This window comes from Ovis aries, chromosome 12 (genome assembly GCF_016772045.2).
Source record: "Ovis aries strain OAR_USU_Benz2616 breed Rambouillet chromosome 12, ARS-UI_Ramb_v3.0, whole genome shotgun sequence".
In the NCBI taxonomy this organism is placed as follows: domain Eukaryota; kingdom Metazoa; phylum Chordata; class Mammalia; order Artiodactyla; family Bovidae; genus Ovis; species Ovis aries.
This window is the reverse complement of record NC_056065.1, coordinates 64,242,930-64,258,424: the sequence shown is the minus strand read 5'-3', so window position 1 is coordinate 64,258,424 and position 15,495 is coordinate 64,242,930. Positions and strand designations below refer to the sequence as shown.

The window sequence follows — 15,495 nt, the reverse complement described above, 5'->3', positions numbered from 1 at the left end:
CTGTAAAGAAATGACAGTACAACTGTAAGTTATATGGCAACCTTAGAACAAAATAAGTAATATACATTTACTTATAGTCAAATAGATAATATATTTAACATTATTCGAAGGAATTCCTCTCCGGCAGCTAGTCAGGATGTCTTGCTGTGAAGTCAGTGTGTCCTGTGCCTCAGAAAACCACACCACCCTTGGCTGAAGGCTCATGACCTCAGCATGAAGACCAGCTGGCATTCCTGGCATACATGCCCAACTCAAACTAAGTCCTTGGTCCTTGCCACCTGCAAAGGGTGGGCAAGCAGTGGGAAATGCCTCAACATGATTAGTCTTAGAAATCAGTATCAGACTCGAGCTGTCCAAAGAGGATCCAGGAGGTCTTAGCATCAGTTCCAGGTTCCCAGGATTCCAGGGCTAAACTGGACCGCCCAGGATTTTGTTGCAACCGTGAAGCATGTGAAAGCACCTCATCTTGGGGTGGTGGAGATCAGATAAAGACAGAGGCAGCCCGACTCTGACTATCATCCCACAGAACAGAGCTGCCATCACCAGTGCTGGACAGCCTGTCTCTGGACTATTTTGTGGGAGAGAATTAGAAGTCTTTCTTGTTTAAATTGTTGTGAATTTGGCTCTCTGTTACAAGTAGCCAGACCTACATTCTAATTAATATACCTGTTAAATAGAACAGAAATCAGGAGAAAGTCACTTAGCCAAAGGCTAGATCATAATATTCTAAGACTGACTCTCATGTACTCTGATTCTGAAATTGTTCTGGGCTCTCAAAGGTATTTTTTTTACCCATTTATGAACTCCTGTGCAATGAATATTTGCATGTTCGCTACAAAGCAGGCACTGTGCTAGGCACTGCAGAAATAACTGTCAACAAGACAGTCCTGGTGAATGCCTCCTGGCGCTGATGGATTAGAGGGAGAAACAGAACAAACCATGTACATGACAGGACACTAAGTGCAGAGAGAAGGGATGCTGTTGGAGTACACAGGCTGAGCCCATAGGATTTCAGGGATTGCTTCCCAGAGAAAATGATCTCCACAGTGAGCTCTGAAAGCTGAGATGGACTTAGAAGTAGGAGAAGAAGTGGATGAGGGAGGAGAGAGGAGTCCAGGCAGAGGGAACAGAACAGGGGAAGGGCCAGGACTCAGAGGGGTCACAGATCAAATAGAACCCTGGGCATGGCCTAGTTCATCAAACATGCCAAATATGAGGGTCCTACACATTTTTCCTAAAAAAGAAGTAGTGCTAATTGGCTTAATAGTATAACATATTAGAGACATGGGTTAGATCCCTGAGTCAGAAAGATCCCCTAGAAAAGGAAACGGCAACCCACTCCAGTATTCTTGCCTGGGAAATCCCATGGACAGAGGAAACTGGTGGCCGACAGTCCATGGGGTCACAAAGAGTCAGACATGGCTGAGCACAATATAGTAACTGGACACATGTCCCTTGGAAACATGAAGTATGCTTTTGTTTTATTTTATATAATCCCATAATCCCTCAAATAATTCTCTGGGAAGGGTCGGGTAAATAAATAACTATTTTAAGGACTTTAACAGAGCACATGCTATGCGTAAGGTGCCAACTGCACATCCTGGTCCCAGGTCTCAAGTCAGGGAAGCAGACAAGGGAATGACCAAAGCCAGCAGGCAAGAGGAAATGGTGTGCCTGGGAGCTTCTGGGCTTCCCTGCTGGCTCAGTGGTAAAGAACCCGCCTGCCAATGCAGGAGATGCGGGTTCTATTGCTGGGTTGGGAAGATCCCCTGGAGGAGGAAATGACAACCCATTCCAGTATTCTTGCCTGGAAAAATCTCATGGTCAGAGGAGCCTGGCGGGCTACAGTCCACAGGGTCACAAAAAGACAAGACTGAAGCGACTAAACAGCAAACAACAGGAAACCATACAGACTCCAAATTCCAAATCAGAATGCGAGTGTTACAGTTTGCTCTGCTTAGAACAGCCATCTGAGCACAAACAGGTGCGAGTCCAGTCCTTGTCCGGGAGCGGGGATACAGGCTGGTTGGAAGGACCTCTTGCAAGTCCACCTTGGGAATACTCGGAGCTGGTGCAACCCCTGACCAGGGAATGAGAGAGGAGAGTGAGGTCTCTTTCAAGGGAGGAAAAAGCAACTTTAGAGATGGTGAATGCTGTGAGCCTCCTGACAGAGACTTGAAGGACAAATAGAATGTCTAGGTGGAAGGGGAAGAGTTTGAGGGAAGCAGAGCAGGAAAGGAGAGAGAAATCTGAGCAGAAGGATTTGGGGCATGAGCCAAAAATAAATAAAGTTTAAAACGTAGACTTCAAGGTACAGAACACCACAAGAAAAAGAGACATTTCATAATGCTAAAAGGGAAAATGTATCAGGAAGATGAGTATAAATGTATATGTAATTGATTCGACAGATTGAAAAAACAAAAACGTGAGCCTAAGCTTGACTTCCCTGGCTCAGACAGTAAAGAGTCCATCTGCAATGCAGGAGACCTAGGTTCGATTCCTGGGTCAGGAAGATTCCCTGGGGAAAGAAGTGGCAACCCACTCCAGTATTCTTGCCTGGGAAATTCCATGGACAGAGGAGCCTGGCGGGCTATAGGCCATGGGGTTGCAAAGAGTCAGACACAATCGAACGCCTAACACCTTCAAGCTTGGAGTCAAATGTGAGGCCATCCCAGACCAGGCAGAGGGAAGGAGGCCACCCAGCCCCCCTCACACCACACACGCACACTCACCCATCGCCCCTCTGGCTCACTGTCTCACCAGAGCAGTCATTCCTCAAATCATACGAATGGAAAGGTGTAACTTCAGCCGGTGTAGGCTGTCCATGTTCCTCTGTGCTCTGGTGGTTTGAGATTTACATCCCTGACGTAGTTCAGAATTATGTATAATTTAGTCACTACAGCATGACTCTCAGCTGTTTACAGATACAAATATCTTTGCATTGGTAATCACTAACGCTTTCTGTCATTTTGCAGTTTACGAAATGATTCTACATACGTTAGTCCCCGTAATCCTCACAACTCCCAAAAGTAGAGGTATCATTATCTCCATTTTATGACTTAAGAAACTGAAATGTCACGACTGCAAAAACAATATAAATGCTTAGAGCCAAGTCTTTTGACTCCAAATACCATGCCACTTTCAAAAGAATACATTTTTATTTCCAGAACATTTGTCTACATTCTTGTTTGTATGTTTTTAGGACTTACGGCACCTCATGAAGTACATTAGTTCTTCATGGAAAAAAAAAAAAAAGTTTAAGTGTTAGCTGCTCAGACGTGCCTGACTCTTTTGCTACCCTGTGGACTGTAGCCCTCCAGGCTTCTCTGTCCATGGAATTCTCCAGGCGAGAATATTAGTGAGTAGCCATTCCTATGCCCATTAGCAATCAGAGGTGTATCCACACAGTGGCCAGCTGTCAAGAATTATGTTCTTACAGATTCTTTCATGAGTGTTTTATCCTTTTCATGCCCAGGGCCCCTATCCTGGCTCAGGTTCCTCAGACCTGGCACAAGGACCCTATTTATTCATTCATACAATCACGCAGGCAGCCATTATGCTCCAAGTACTGTGCTAAGTGCTGGGCAAACTGGAGGATCGATACAGAGCTCCTGCTTTCAGAGGACTTACCATCTTAGGAAGGAGAGAGACTAGGATATGGGATCTTGTAAAAAGAACGCAGGAATGCTTTTTGGAGGGAGCACAAGGTGAGACCCCTAGCGTCGAGAGGCTCTTAATCCAGAGTTAAGGAGTCAGGGATGTCTAAAGCTGAGACTTTAACGGGAAGCAAAAATGAGCGTGAACATTTTCAACAGTACAAGAACCATGAACTTCCAGATGTTCAAGCTGGATTTAGAAAAGGCAGAGGAACCAGAGATCAAATTGCCAACATCTATTCATTCATTGAAAAAGCAAGAGAGTGCCAGAAAAAAATCTACGTCTGCTTTATTGATTATGCTAAAGCTTTTGACTGTATGGATCACAACAAACTATGGAAAATTCTTCAAGAGATGGGAATACCAGACCAGCTGACCTGCCTCCTGAGAAATCTGGATGCAGGTCAAGAAGCAACAGTTAGAACTGGACATGGAACAACAGACTGGTTCCAAATTGGGAAAGGAACCCTGCTTATTTTAACTTATATGCAAAGTACATAATGAGAAATGCTGGACTGGATGAAGCACAAGCTGGAATCAAGATTGCTGGGAGAAACATCGGTAACCTCAGATATGCAAATGACACCACCCTTATGGCAGAAGGCAAAGAACTAAAGAGCCTCTTGGTGAAAGTGAAAGAAGAGAGTGAAAAAGTTGACTTAAAACTCAACATTCAGAAAAACTAAGATCATGGCATCTGGTCTCATCACTTCATGCAAATAGATGGGAAAACAGTGAAAACAGTGTCAGACTTTATTTTCTTGGGCTCCAAAATCACTGCAGATGGTAACTGTAGCCATGAAGTTAAAAGATGCTTGCTCCTTGGAAGAAAAGTTATGGCCAGCCTAGACAGCATATTAAAAAGCAAAGACATTACTTTGCCAACAAAGGTCCATCTAATCAAAGCTATGGTTTTTCCAGTAGTTATGTATGGATGTGAGAGTTGGACCATAAAGAAAGCTGAGCGCCGAAGAATTGATGCTTTTGAACTGCAGTGTTGGAAAAGACTCTTGAGAGTCCCTTGGACTGCAAGGAGATCCAACCAGTCCATCCTAAAGGATATCAGTCCTGAATATTCATTGGAAGGACTGATGCTGAAACTCCAATACTTTGGCCACCTGATGCAAAGAGCTGACTCATTGGAAAAGACTCTGATGCTGGGAAAGATTGAAGGCGGGAGGAGAAGGGGACGACAGAGGATGAGATGGTTGGATGGCATCACCGACTCAATGGACATGAGTTTGAGTAAACTCTGGGAGCTAGTGATGGACAGGGAGGCCTGGCGTGCTGCAGTCCATGGGGTCACAAAGAGTCAGACACGGCTGAGCGACTGAACTGAACTGAATCTAGGAGGAGAATACTTAGTTCAGGAAAAGGAATGACATGAACAAAGGCATGGATGCCAATGAGAAGAAAGTAATTTCACAGATACAACTGAACACACTTTGATAGCCTGAAGGGTGAGCGCAGTGGGAAGGCACTGCTGAGATGCTGTAAGAGTCAGATTACGAAGAGCCTGGGAGCCGCATGAAAGAATCTGGACTTCATCCTGGAGCAGTGGAAACCATGAGAAGATATCACACAGTAGAGTGACATGAGAAGAGTCACATCTTAAACAGATCTGACTGCAGTATGGAGAAATGATTTGAGCAGCATGGCCACCATATAAATATGTGTGAGTCATTTAGGGCATTCCAACTTTTCTAGGAGCCATTTTAATAATGAAATTAATAATTAATGAAATTAATAATTAATTTTAATAATCTAGTTTCTTTAACCCTACAGTACTAGAAAGAGGTACGGAGAGAAGTGAACACATGGGAGAAGTACTCTGGAAGAAGAAATTTGTTACAGGTGAGAACTTACTTTAGTTCATTTGACTCATTAGGATCAAACGAATCTTCCTAAAATATAGCTCTACTTAAGATATCCCATGTTTTAATTTTTCCACATTTTTGCTCTTTAGCCCCCAGATAAAGCCCTGACTCTTTAGCCAGCAGCAGACGCTGCCTTTCCTCGGGATCCGAATCCTACCATCCACATTGATGGGCCTCTCTGCTCCCACCTGTGGACCCAGCTTCTAAGACCAGTCATAACCTTACGCAGAAGGAATGAAAAGACCTCAGCTCAGTCCTCTGGAATGGAGCATCAGACTTCCGCTCCTCCTTTGAGTCAGGCCCCTGTGTTCCAGGTCTGACTCCTGGCTTGGAAGTCTGCCTGGTCCCTCTGTGGTGGGGGCCTTGCATTTCACTCTCCATTCCACTTTTTCCTCCTCCCAGAGTTTGGAAGTCTGCCCATGAACCTGAGCTTAGCAGCTGGAGCCTGCTGACTGCTGACCGACCTTAGTGAATCTCCCTCCTGAACAACATTTCTCAAGGCCACCTGGTGCTAGATTTTCCAGTACCAGCACCTCCCAGCCTCAAGATCTGTCAGCCACCTCCCAACACCGGCTCCACTCCCCCAGGCAAGTGGAGTGACCACCTTGTCACCTGCTGCCGTAGTCCTCTGAGTCTCCCTTCCAACGCCTCGTTTGCAGCCTAGACTTGCCCCACCGCTCCTACCCCAGTCCCCTGGGCAGATCTAGCTTCTGCCAGTTTGCTCTGTCTTTGGCAGTGAACCTGGCCATTTCTAACAATGTTTCGAGCTATAACAATTAACCATCAAGGCCCTGCAAATTTCCACCTACCCACCACTGAAACTTCTTCCTCCCTAAGCTTGTGTACCCTTTACTCCAGTCAAAATCATCTCCCTGTCATTTGCCATTCATGCCCCATGCTTACTGACCTCCCTGATTCACTCCATCCAACTACCCAGCCCGGAAAGGGCTTTCTCCCATTCTATCCCCTTTTCCTGAGGGATTCTTACTAAATATTAAGCCCCCAAACATGACAATCTATAATCTCCTCCCCATCCTGACTGGAAATGACATCCCTCTCCTCTGAACTCCTCCAGTTCATTATCTGGATTTCCAGTATGGCTTTTATTACATTCTTCCTTCTTGCAAGTGTCTAATCTCCCCAAGAATATAAATAAATGGCTTGGGAATAAGATCCATGTCTGATTACTTAGCAAAGCAAAATAGCCAGGGGAGAGGGAAGGAGGGAAAGAGGGACTTGGCTCCATTTCGCAAAATGAGTAACGGTTCACCAAGGATTATAACTGAGCAAGCTCGCACAGTCAAGTGCCTGCTTGCTGCCACCGCTGCTGCTAACTCGCTTCAGCCATGTCCGACTCTGTGCGACCCCATAGACAGCAGCCCATCGGGCTCCCGTCCCTGGGATTCTCCAGGCAAGAATACTGGAGTGGGTTGCCATTTCCTTCTCCAATGCATGAAAGTGAAAAGTGAAAGTGAAGTCGCTCAGTCGTGTCCGACTCTTCGAGACCCCATGGACTGCAGCCCACCAGGCTCCTCCGTCCATGGAATTTTCCAGACAAGAATACTGCAGTGGGGTGCCATTGCCTTCCCCGCAAAAGCCTGCTTAGCATCCTTAATATCATTCCTGAAACATGGGGGATACGGCCCCTGTCCCTATAGACGTTAAGGAAATTCTCTGAGAGTCCCTTAAGTAATAATACAATATTATTCTATATAGCCTATCTATTTAGAGTTATCTCTTTGCATCTCCCCCTCAACCCCAAATGCATCTGGGAGCCCCCACTCCCCCACCTTAAGGCTTGATGGTTCCTAAAACTGAGTCGGGATAAATTCAGCCACCCAGTTCAGATCCCTGCAGTGGCACCCTCCTTGGCACCTACTAGGTCCACAAGTGTAATAAAAGGCAGCACAGCAGGTTTCCCCGGGGATAGAAAGAAATTTGTGGACCCCAAGAAACACAGAGCCTCCCACCAGCACAAGTAGGAAACCTAGACTGCCAAGAGTGGGTGTTTCTGATTGTTATTAAAATGGGCAAAGTTAGTTCTTGCACTCTGATAACAGTCAGACTCTTGTTCCCTGTATGCCAGTCCATTCTGGACATGGAGACTGTTTTGCCGAATGTCTATGACACGGTATGATGGGGGAGAGTTAAGCACTTTGCGCATGAGTACTTTGCACATGCTTTCCAGCTTTCCTCTTAGGCACTCCAGAGCCTTCATAAAACATGACAACTATCTCACCAGATCTATGTACAGGAGGCAGAGAACATTACCAAGTAAAAATCAGCAGAATCCGCCAACCACAGTGTCTGCTCTACCGGCATTTATCCTGCAATATTAGACACCTGAGTGGCTTTCCTGTCTAATATTCCTGTTCAGCTATAAACAGATATAGTGTTGAATCCCAGGCCAGGAGGTCTGAAGGCCCAATGATCTGGAGTCCTAAGATGCTAGACAGACATCAGAATGCCAGGTTTTATGAAGAAGCATCTAACAATGACTAAACACGCTTCAAAGGCTTTCCAGTGGTTAGTCATTCCTCCCTGCTTCCGTGTCTAAGCAATGCACTCCTTTCCCCTGATGAAGCTATTGGTGCTGAGTGTCCTTTAGAGGCATCAAAGAAGATTCTCTAGTGCCTTACAAATTTGATGGCTTTGATGTTGATGATGAAGCTCTCAAAACTCCATGTGTCTGGGTTGAGATAACATGTGAAGTGAAAGTGAAAGTCGCTCAGTCATCTCTCTGACTCTTTGCCGCTCCATGGACTATACAGTCCACGGAATTCTCCAGGCCAGAATACTGGAGTGGGTAGTCTTTCCCTTGTCCAGGGGATCTTCCTGACCCAGGAATCAAATCAGGGTCTCCTGCATTGCAGGTGGATTCTTTACCAGCTGAGCTACTAGGGAAGCCCTGAGATAACATGGTCAAGACCATGTCTTTTAGATGCTTTACCTGGAACTGGAGCCCTGGTGTCCTTGTGGTAGGTACCCTGTGGACAGAATACCATCACAGTGTGGACAGTCCTCGTAATTAGAACCCACATCCTTTTCTGACCCAACACAAGTAGAAAATTAACTTTAATGGCTTGGGACAAGAATTGTTCTATTGATTGGCTTTAGAGCGTGACAGATCCTCAAGGGGAAGAGCAGACAAGGGAGCTGAGCTGTGAGCGCCATTTATTTATGTATCAATTGAGCCATCAATTATTTATGTATCAGATTCCAGAAGCTAAGGCACTGAAAGCACTGTAAGAATAAAAACAGAACCAGCTACACAAGTCTGAGAAAACATTATTTTTCTTTCTACTCAGAATAGATTTGTATAATCTTGAGAGTGTAAATGGGCCTAACCTTTATTAAAGCACCATTTGGTAATATCAATATTAAAAACACACTTCCCCTTTGAACAAGTAATGTCACCACTAGGAATTTACCCGGTGGATATACATGGAACACTTCAACGAAACATTATGTCCGAGAATGGTCACTGAAGCATTACTCCGTCGTGGTTTTAAAAATACATCAAAATACTCATCAGTAGAGGGACTGGTTAAATAAAAATAGCATATCCATATAATGGATTAGTTAAAAGAATGAGATGAATCCGTGTGTGTCGATATGGAAAGACTTCCATAACACTTCACTAAGGGGGAAAAAGTCAAGTACAGTACAGTGTGTACAGTGTGATCCCTTATGTGTTCAAATACACACACGTATGTGGAGAAGAGCACATAATTACATTCAGGCATGTGCAGGAAATCATCTCGGGAAATAGTTAGCCCCGGTAAACGTTGAGTAAAAGACCTGAGACGGGCTGGAGAAACAGCTTAACAGGGCAGGGTGGCATTTGGGAGACAGATCAGGAATCAGAGTAGGCTTCTTATTTGTACTCTCCATTATTAAAAATACTAATAAACATTCTATTATTTGAAACAGTTTCTAAGTTAGTATCTTCAATAGAAATTGGGTATGTGTCCAAAAAGAGCAAAGAAAAAAAAAAAAAAAAAGAGGCTCTTGGCCGAGAGATGGATAATGCCCTCAGTCAACTCAGCTAAAGAGGAAGTATTCTGGTCTACAGAGAGGGAGAAGCTGGCCTCTGCAAAAACTGTTTACTGTGTATTAGGGAGGAGGGGGAAGTGGAAAGAAGAAGAAGAATTGCCTCATCTGGGTTTTTAATTGAATTTTAATTTTCCACTTATTTCACTTTGGAAAAGGGACTTTGATAAGAGGAACTAGCACTTGCCCAAGAATAGGAGGGAACAAAATGTTGTCCCAACTACCTTGAAAGACTTGGAAGGAACATTCTCATCCCTTCCCCACTCTAATCAGAAGGGTGAAAGAGGGAATGTTGACAAAGAGTAGACACTGAAGTAGGAGGATTGTAAACCAGCCTCACAGGACCCCCACCGTCCAGAGCTGCTGGTGGCTCCCTTTCTACTGAACAGCATATTCCTTTGTGTTCTTGGCCCTGGGGAAGAGTCGCAGCTTCATTAATCCACTGCACAGTCTGGGCTGCTGTGGCACATGCCACTGTCTACCCAGACAGAGTGATAACAAGACTGAAACTCAGTGGAGCCCATGGCACTGAAAGGCTCACTTGCCACATGACTCTTGTTTGTGATATACGTGGAGGCTTTCTATGGGCCAAAACCCCTTCCATGGCTTTCATCACAGAGCAAGATCGTCCTTATTTATCTAAGTAAAATATCTATGATGTTGGTCTAGATATAAATCCTGTAAAGTAAGCATGACTTGAACATGATTTTCTGCCTGATGAACCACCAGTCCCAGGGTAAGCATAGAATGTTCCCCTCTTGTCACTCCCATCCAATTATTCATAACCAGGGCAGAAGAAGGCAGACAGCATCATCATAAGCCTCATTGGATAATTTCTAAATGCTGGAGCATCTTCAGGGAAGTAGACTTCCCCCAAACCAGGTTACTTCAGCTAGTTACCATATAGGGCTAAAAAGGCCAAGGTCATGAGCTGTTTTACCCTGAGCACCAGTTAGCTTTGGTCTGTTTCATGGCCATATTCTGTATCCCTCAACCCAAACATCTGTTTCAAAAATGGATGCCCCTGATGACAAGGGAGACTGGTCCAAAGTAAAACAGATGTCTGAGTTCAAATTCATCATGCTTCTGGAAAAATGACACAAAGCATAACAAAAATATTAAAATTATATCACCTGTTATTTGTTCCAAAGAAATCAGGAAAAATAACACCAAGCAGACCTCAAAGATCTGCACAACTGCTAGACTGGTCACCAGGAAGAAAATAGCTATTTACTCATAAGAGCTCACTTTTGCTTTAAGAAGAAGGTATCATACTTTAAACCCATTTTTCCCCTAAAATAATTTGAGAAAATTATTTCACTTAGTATATACAGAATGTTCTCCTTGCTTACAGGTATTCCTTTAGGGAGGAAACTGAAATCAAGACGAGTTTTATAAGCTTCTATGCCCTTGGTACTCAGTCACTTCAGTTGTGTCCAACTCCTTGTGACTCCAGGTACCGTAGCCTGCCAGCCTCCTCTGTTCATGGGATTTTCCCAGCAAGAATACTGGAATGGACTGCCATGCCCTCCTCCACGGGATCTTCCCAACCCAGAGATCAAACCCAAGTCTCCTGTGTCTCCTACATTGCAGGCAGATTCTTTACCACTGAGCCACTGGGGCAACCCTCTATGCCTTTTATATCCCTTTAAATATTTTATGTTAAAAAGTAAACTGAGCATTTCAGTCATTATTTGATCTGAACATTTTTCATGCTAATTCCTTTTTTGGTAAATTGGTATTTCTTCTAATTCCTCTAGTTCTTTCCTCACAAATATGTTCTTTATCCATATCCTAAGGATAAAATACCTTCTTTTTTTCAGTTGGTTCACAGAACCCAGCACTTATGCTTTTCTGCCATTCATAAAAAGAAACAAATTTCCAGTCTATCTTTCTTCACACTTCTATCTAGGTCCTTGCTTCTGAAGTTCCCAACACAATCCACAAACATAATCAATATCTAAAATACCACATGTGCCAGTACCTGAAACACAGATGAAGACCTAGAACTGGGACCTCCCTGGTAGTCCAGTGGCTAAGACTCTGCATTCCCAATGCAGGGGGGCCCAGGTTCAATCCCTGGTCAGGAAACTAGATCCTACATTTTACAACTAAGATTTCTCATGCTGCAACTAAAGATCTCACATGCTGAAACTAAGAAAAAGAAAAAAAAAAAATCCCACGTGCCACAATTAAAGATCCTACACACTGCAATGAAGGTCAAGGATCCCACATGCCACCACTAGGACCCAATGCAGTCAAATCAATACATACATATCTCACACTCTCACCTTGACCCAGATTTAACATTGAGGGCCATCTTACATAACTTGAAATCTGAGCACATCTACAATTGCAAGCTCTCTGGTCTCAAGATAACAATAGACTCAGTTCAGTTTAGTCGCTCAGTCATGTCCGACTCTTTGCGACCCCATGGACTGCAGCATGCCAGGGCTCCCTGTTCACCACCAACTCCCGGAGTTCACTCAAACTCATGTCCATTGAGTTGGTGATGCCATCCAACCATCTCATCCTCTGTCATCCCCTTCTCCTCCTGCCTTCAATCTTTCCCAGCATCAGGGTCTTTTCTAATGAGTCAGTTCTTCACAGCAGGTGGCCAAAGTATTGGAGTTTCAGCTTCAACATCAGTCCCTCCAATGAACACTCAGGACTCATTTCCTTTAGGATGGACTGGTTGGATCTCCTTGCAGTCCAAGGGACTCTCAAGAGTCTTCTCCAACACCACAGTTCAAAAGCATCAATTCTTCAACACTCAGCTTTCTTTATAGTCCAACTCTCACATCCATATATGACTACTGGAAAAACCATAGCTTTGACTGGATGGACCTTTGTTAGCAAAGTAATGCCTCTGCTTTTGAATATGCTGTCAAGGTTGGTCATAACATTTCTTCCAAGGAGCAAGTGTCTTTTAATTTCATTACTGCAGTCACCATCTGCAGTGATTTTGGAGCCCCAAAAAATAAAGTCTGTCACTGTTTCCCCATCTATTTGCCATGAAGATTGCAATACTACAAATAAAATTCACCATTTTTAATCCCTGATCCCAGAAAAACAGGCAGCTACACTGCTCCCTTATTGTAGGAATCTGTCCTCTGAGGAAGAGGGAGTCTTGCTTTCTCTATTTTCTTTCAGGTCACCTACAGTTGTCCCTTGAAAGACTGAGAAAAGAGTCTACAGCGGCTCCCAGATCCAAGGTGCCAGGTGTAGGATCCTGCCGGGGGTGGAGGTAGGGAGCTGGAACAGGACAGAACCTTCTCATTCAGAAACCACTCCATCTATCACTGCTCATTAGTCTTCAAAGGAGCACTGAAGCCAGGCCTCAAGAAAAGAATACAGCTAAATGTGTGGAGGTTGGTAGTGACCTGAGAAAGTATGTCACCCTACTCAGAGAGACTTATGCTGACCACATAAATCCTTTTTTCTTTTATGGTTACACTGTGTCTTTGTTGCTGTGTGCAGGCCTTCTCCAGTTGCGGGCAGTGGGGGCTTCCCTTGTTGCAGAGCGGGGGCTCTAGGCATGGCGGCTTCAGCAGCTGGCGCATGTGGGCTCTGTAGTGATGGCTCATGAGCTCTGGAACCGGCAGGCTCCAGTAGGCATGGCACATGGGCTTTAGCTGCTCCTTGACATGTGGAGTCTTCCTGGAGCAGGAATCAAACCATGTCCCCTGTGTTGACAGGAGGGTTCTTATCCACTGTGCCACCAGGGAAGTCCAGGCCATGTGAATCTTGATCCAAAACCTGAGACATGTGGTTTTACCATGGATGCTTCCCAACTTCTTTCAAGAACCTCTCCCAGTTCTCCATGGGCTATTGAGCTGCCTTACAGTTTTTCTGTCCACCCTGACAAAGGACAGGAACATAATATAAAATAAGGTGCCCCCATTCCCTGCAAACTGTGGAGGATAGTGTATAACATCACTGTACTCAGTAAAACTGTACACAGTGTATAGTTCCCCCTCCTACTTGTTTATGAGGTCACTGGGAAAGCTGCTACTCTTTTCATGGCTTCCCTCTCCTGTTTATCTTTTATATCCCCCCTTCTCCCTCCCCTAGCTTTTCCCTTCTTCTCTATCCTATAGACAGAGCCCCTTTTCTTCTCTACTATATAATTCTAAACATAGGCTCTGCCCATAACCCTAAGTTATTGCTGCATCACGCTGATTTGCACCAGCTGTGCCTGATGGTGGTTAACCCACACTTACAACAGAGCCTTCTTAGGTCTTCCTCTGAGAACGAGATTCCGCATATACATCTAAAAGTCATAACCAGCAAGGTGGAAACTGAGCCAAGAATAAACAGATCCTGCTTTGAACTACTGATCACATTAAATAAGAAAAATAACACAACCAGAGCAAAGAAAAGTGCTACCCAGAGGGGTAGCATAAAGATTTTTCTTGGACATGTACAACAAACTAGTAGATGATTTGCCCCCTCAAACATCCCACTCCCTAGTTTAAGGTCAATTCTCTCAATAGTAATGAAAGGAAAGCCCAGGTCAGGGCAGGGAGCTCAAGGAAGGGAAGACTTTCTCATGAAGAATTCAAGGGACAATAAAAAGTATACTCCTGCACAGAGCTGACTCACTTCATTGTATAGCAGAAACTAACACAACATTGTAAAGCAACTATACCTCAATTAAAAAAGGAAAAAGAAAAAACTAGGAGACCTTAAAAAAAGTATGCTCCCAAATAAGAGCATCAAGAACTTTATCATGTAACTAGAGTTTGCAAAGCTTAGAGCCTTTGAGACTCTTAAATAGCTGTGAAAAACCAAGTGCATGGAGCTGGGAATTAGCGTATAATGATGTTATTCTGCAACTTTGGGCAGATCACAATCTCAGAGCATCAGTTTTCCTATCAGCTCACTCCCTGAGGAGTCATTGGCAAGGTCACCAGCTGGTTTGTGCATACTGAATTGTCTGGCCCATTTACTTTCCACTATGAAACCATGTGTAATGGTCTTGTGTCTGAATGTGATCAGGTCATGTGAATGACTGTCATTAGAAGGTAATCATCCTTCTTCATCTCTGTCCCAGTGCGACTGTGTTCCAGATTTGTCAAACCAAACTCCATTCTTCCTAGCTCCATAGGATAGTAAACAAATGCCGCTAGTTTGGTTAAGATAAAAATCTTCCAAGTTGTAAAATCATTTATTAGTTTCAAAAATTCTGGCTAACCTCAAGATTAGGGACACAACGTGATTCATCTGATGAAAGATGACATCAGCAGTCTAAGAAAAATACATTATAACTAACTGTTTGTTACAAAGCTCATCTACTTATAAATCAGGTTCCCAATGGCTATCTTCACATCTGTCTCACTGTCATTCTAGGAGGACATTAGAACAAGTCGCTGTTAACCATCTCCTGTTGATGGCAGGCAGAAATGGTGTACTTTAGCTCAGGACAGCTTCAAGCCATCTATGAAAATTCTTAGGTTGAACATGTATAGGAGACAGATCTTCTATACTTATTTCACTCACTAGGAGAAAAGTTTCTATCCACTAAAAATAGCAACATAATTTCAGGCTTCCCAGAAAACACAGCATCCCATCAGTCTTTTAAGTACTGAATGATCAGTTCCTAAGCATCAAAAGCATTAGTACAAAAATGGAGACCCCACCAACAGTGTCAGGCAGGGGTCTTGATGTTTGGAGGACAAACTTTCCTCCAGAGTCACAACACTTTCACAGACCCTTGTGATCTGACTCGTGCCCTCCTTTCAAGCCTCATCACCCCCAACACTTTCTGTCTTGAATCCTATCTTCCATCCACACTGAACTACTCGTCATTCCCCTTTCCCCCACTCTTTACGCCTTTGTACATGCTTTTCCCTCTGCACCAGCAAAGGACTTCCTTCCCCACCCCCATAATGAAACAGTCCACCTCA

At 44.1% G+C, this 15,495-nt stretch overlaps 1 non-coding gene across 1 annotated transcript; it reads left to right on the top strand.

The window, feature by feature from the left end:
• The first annotated feature begins 11,603 nt into the window (after nucleotides 1-11,603).
• TRNAG-CCC (transfer RNA glycine (anticodon CCC)) lies at nucleotides 11,604-11,677 on the top strand. The gene has a single exon. It is a non-coding gene; the product is annotated as a tRNA-Gly (tRNA).
• Nucleotides 11,678-15,495: the final 3,818 nt, after the last annotated feature.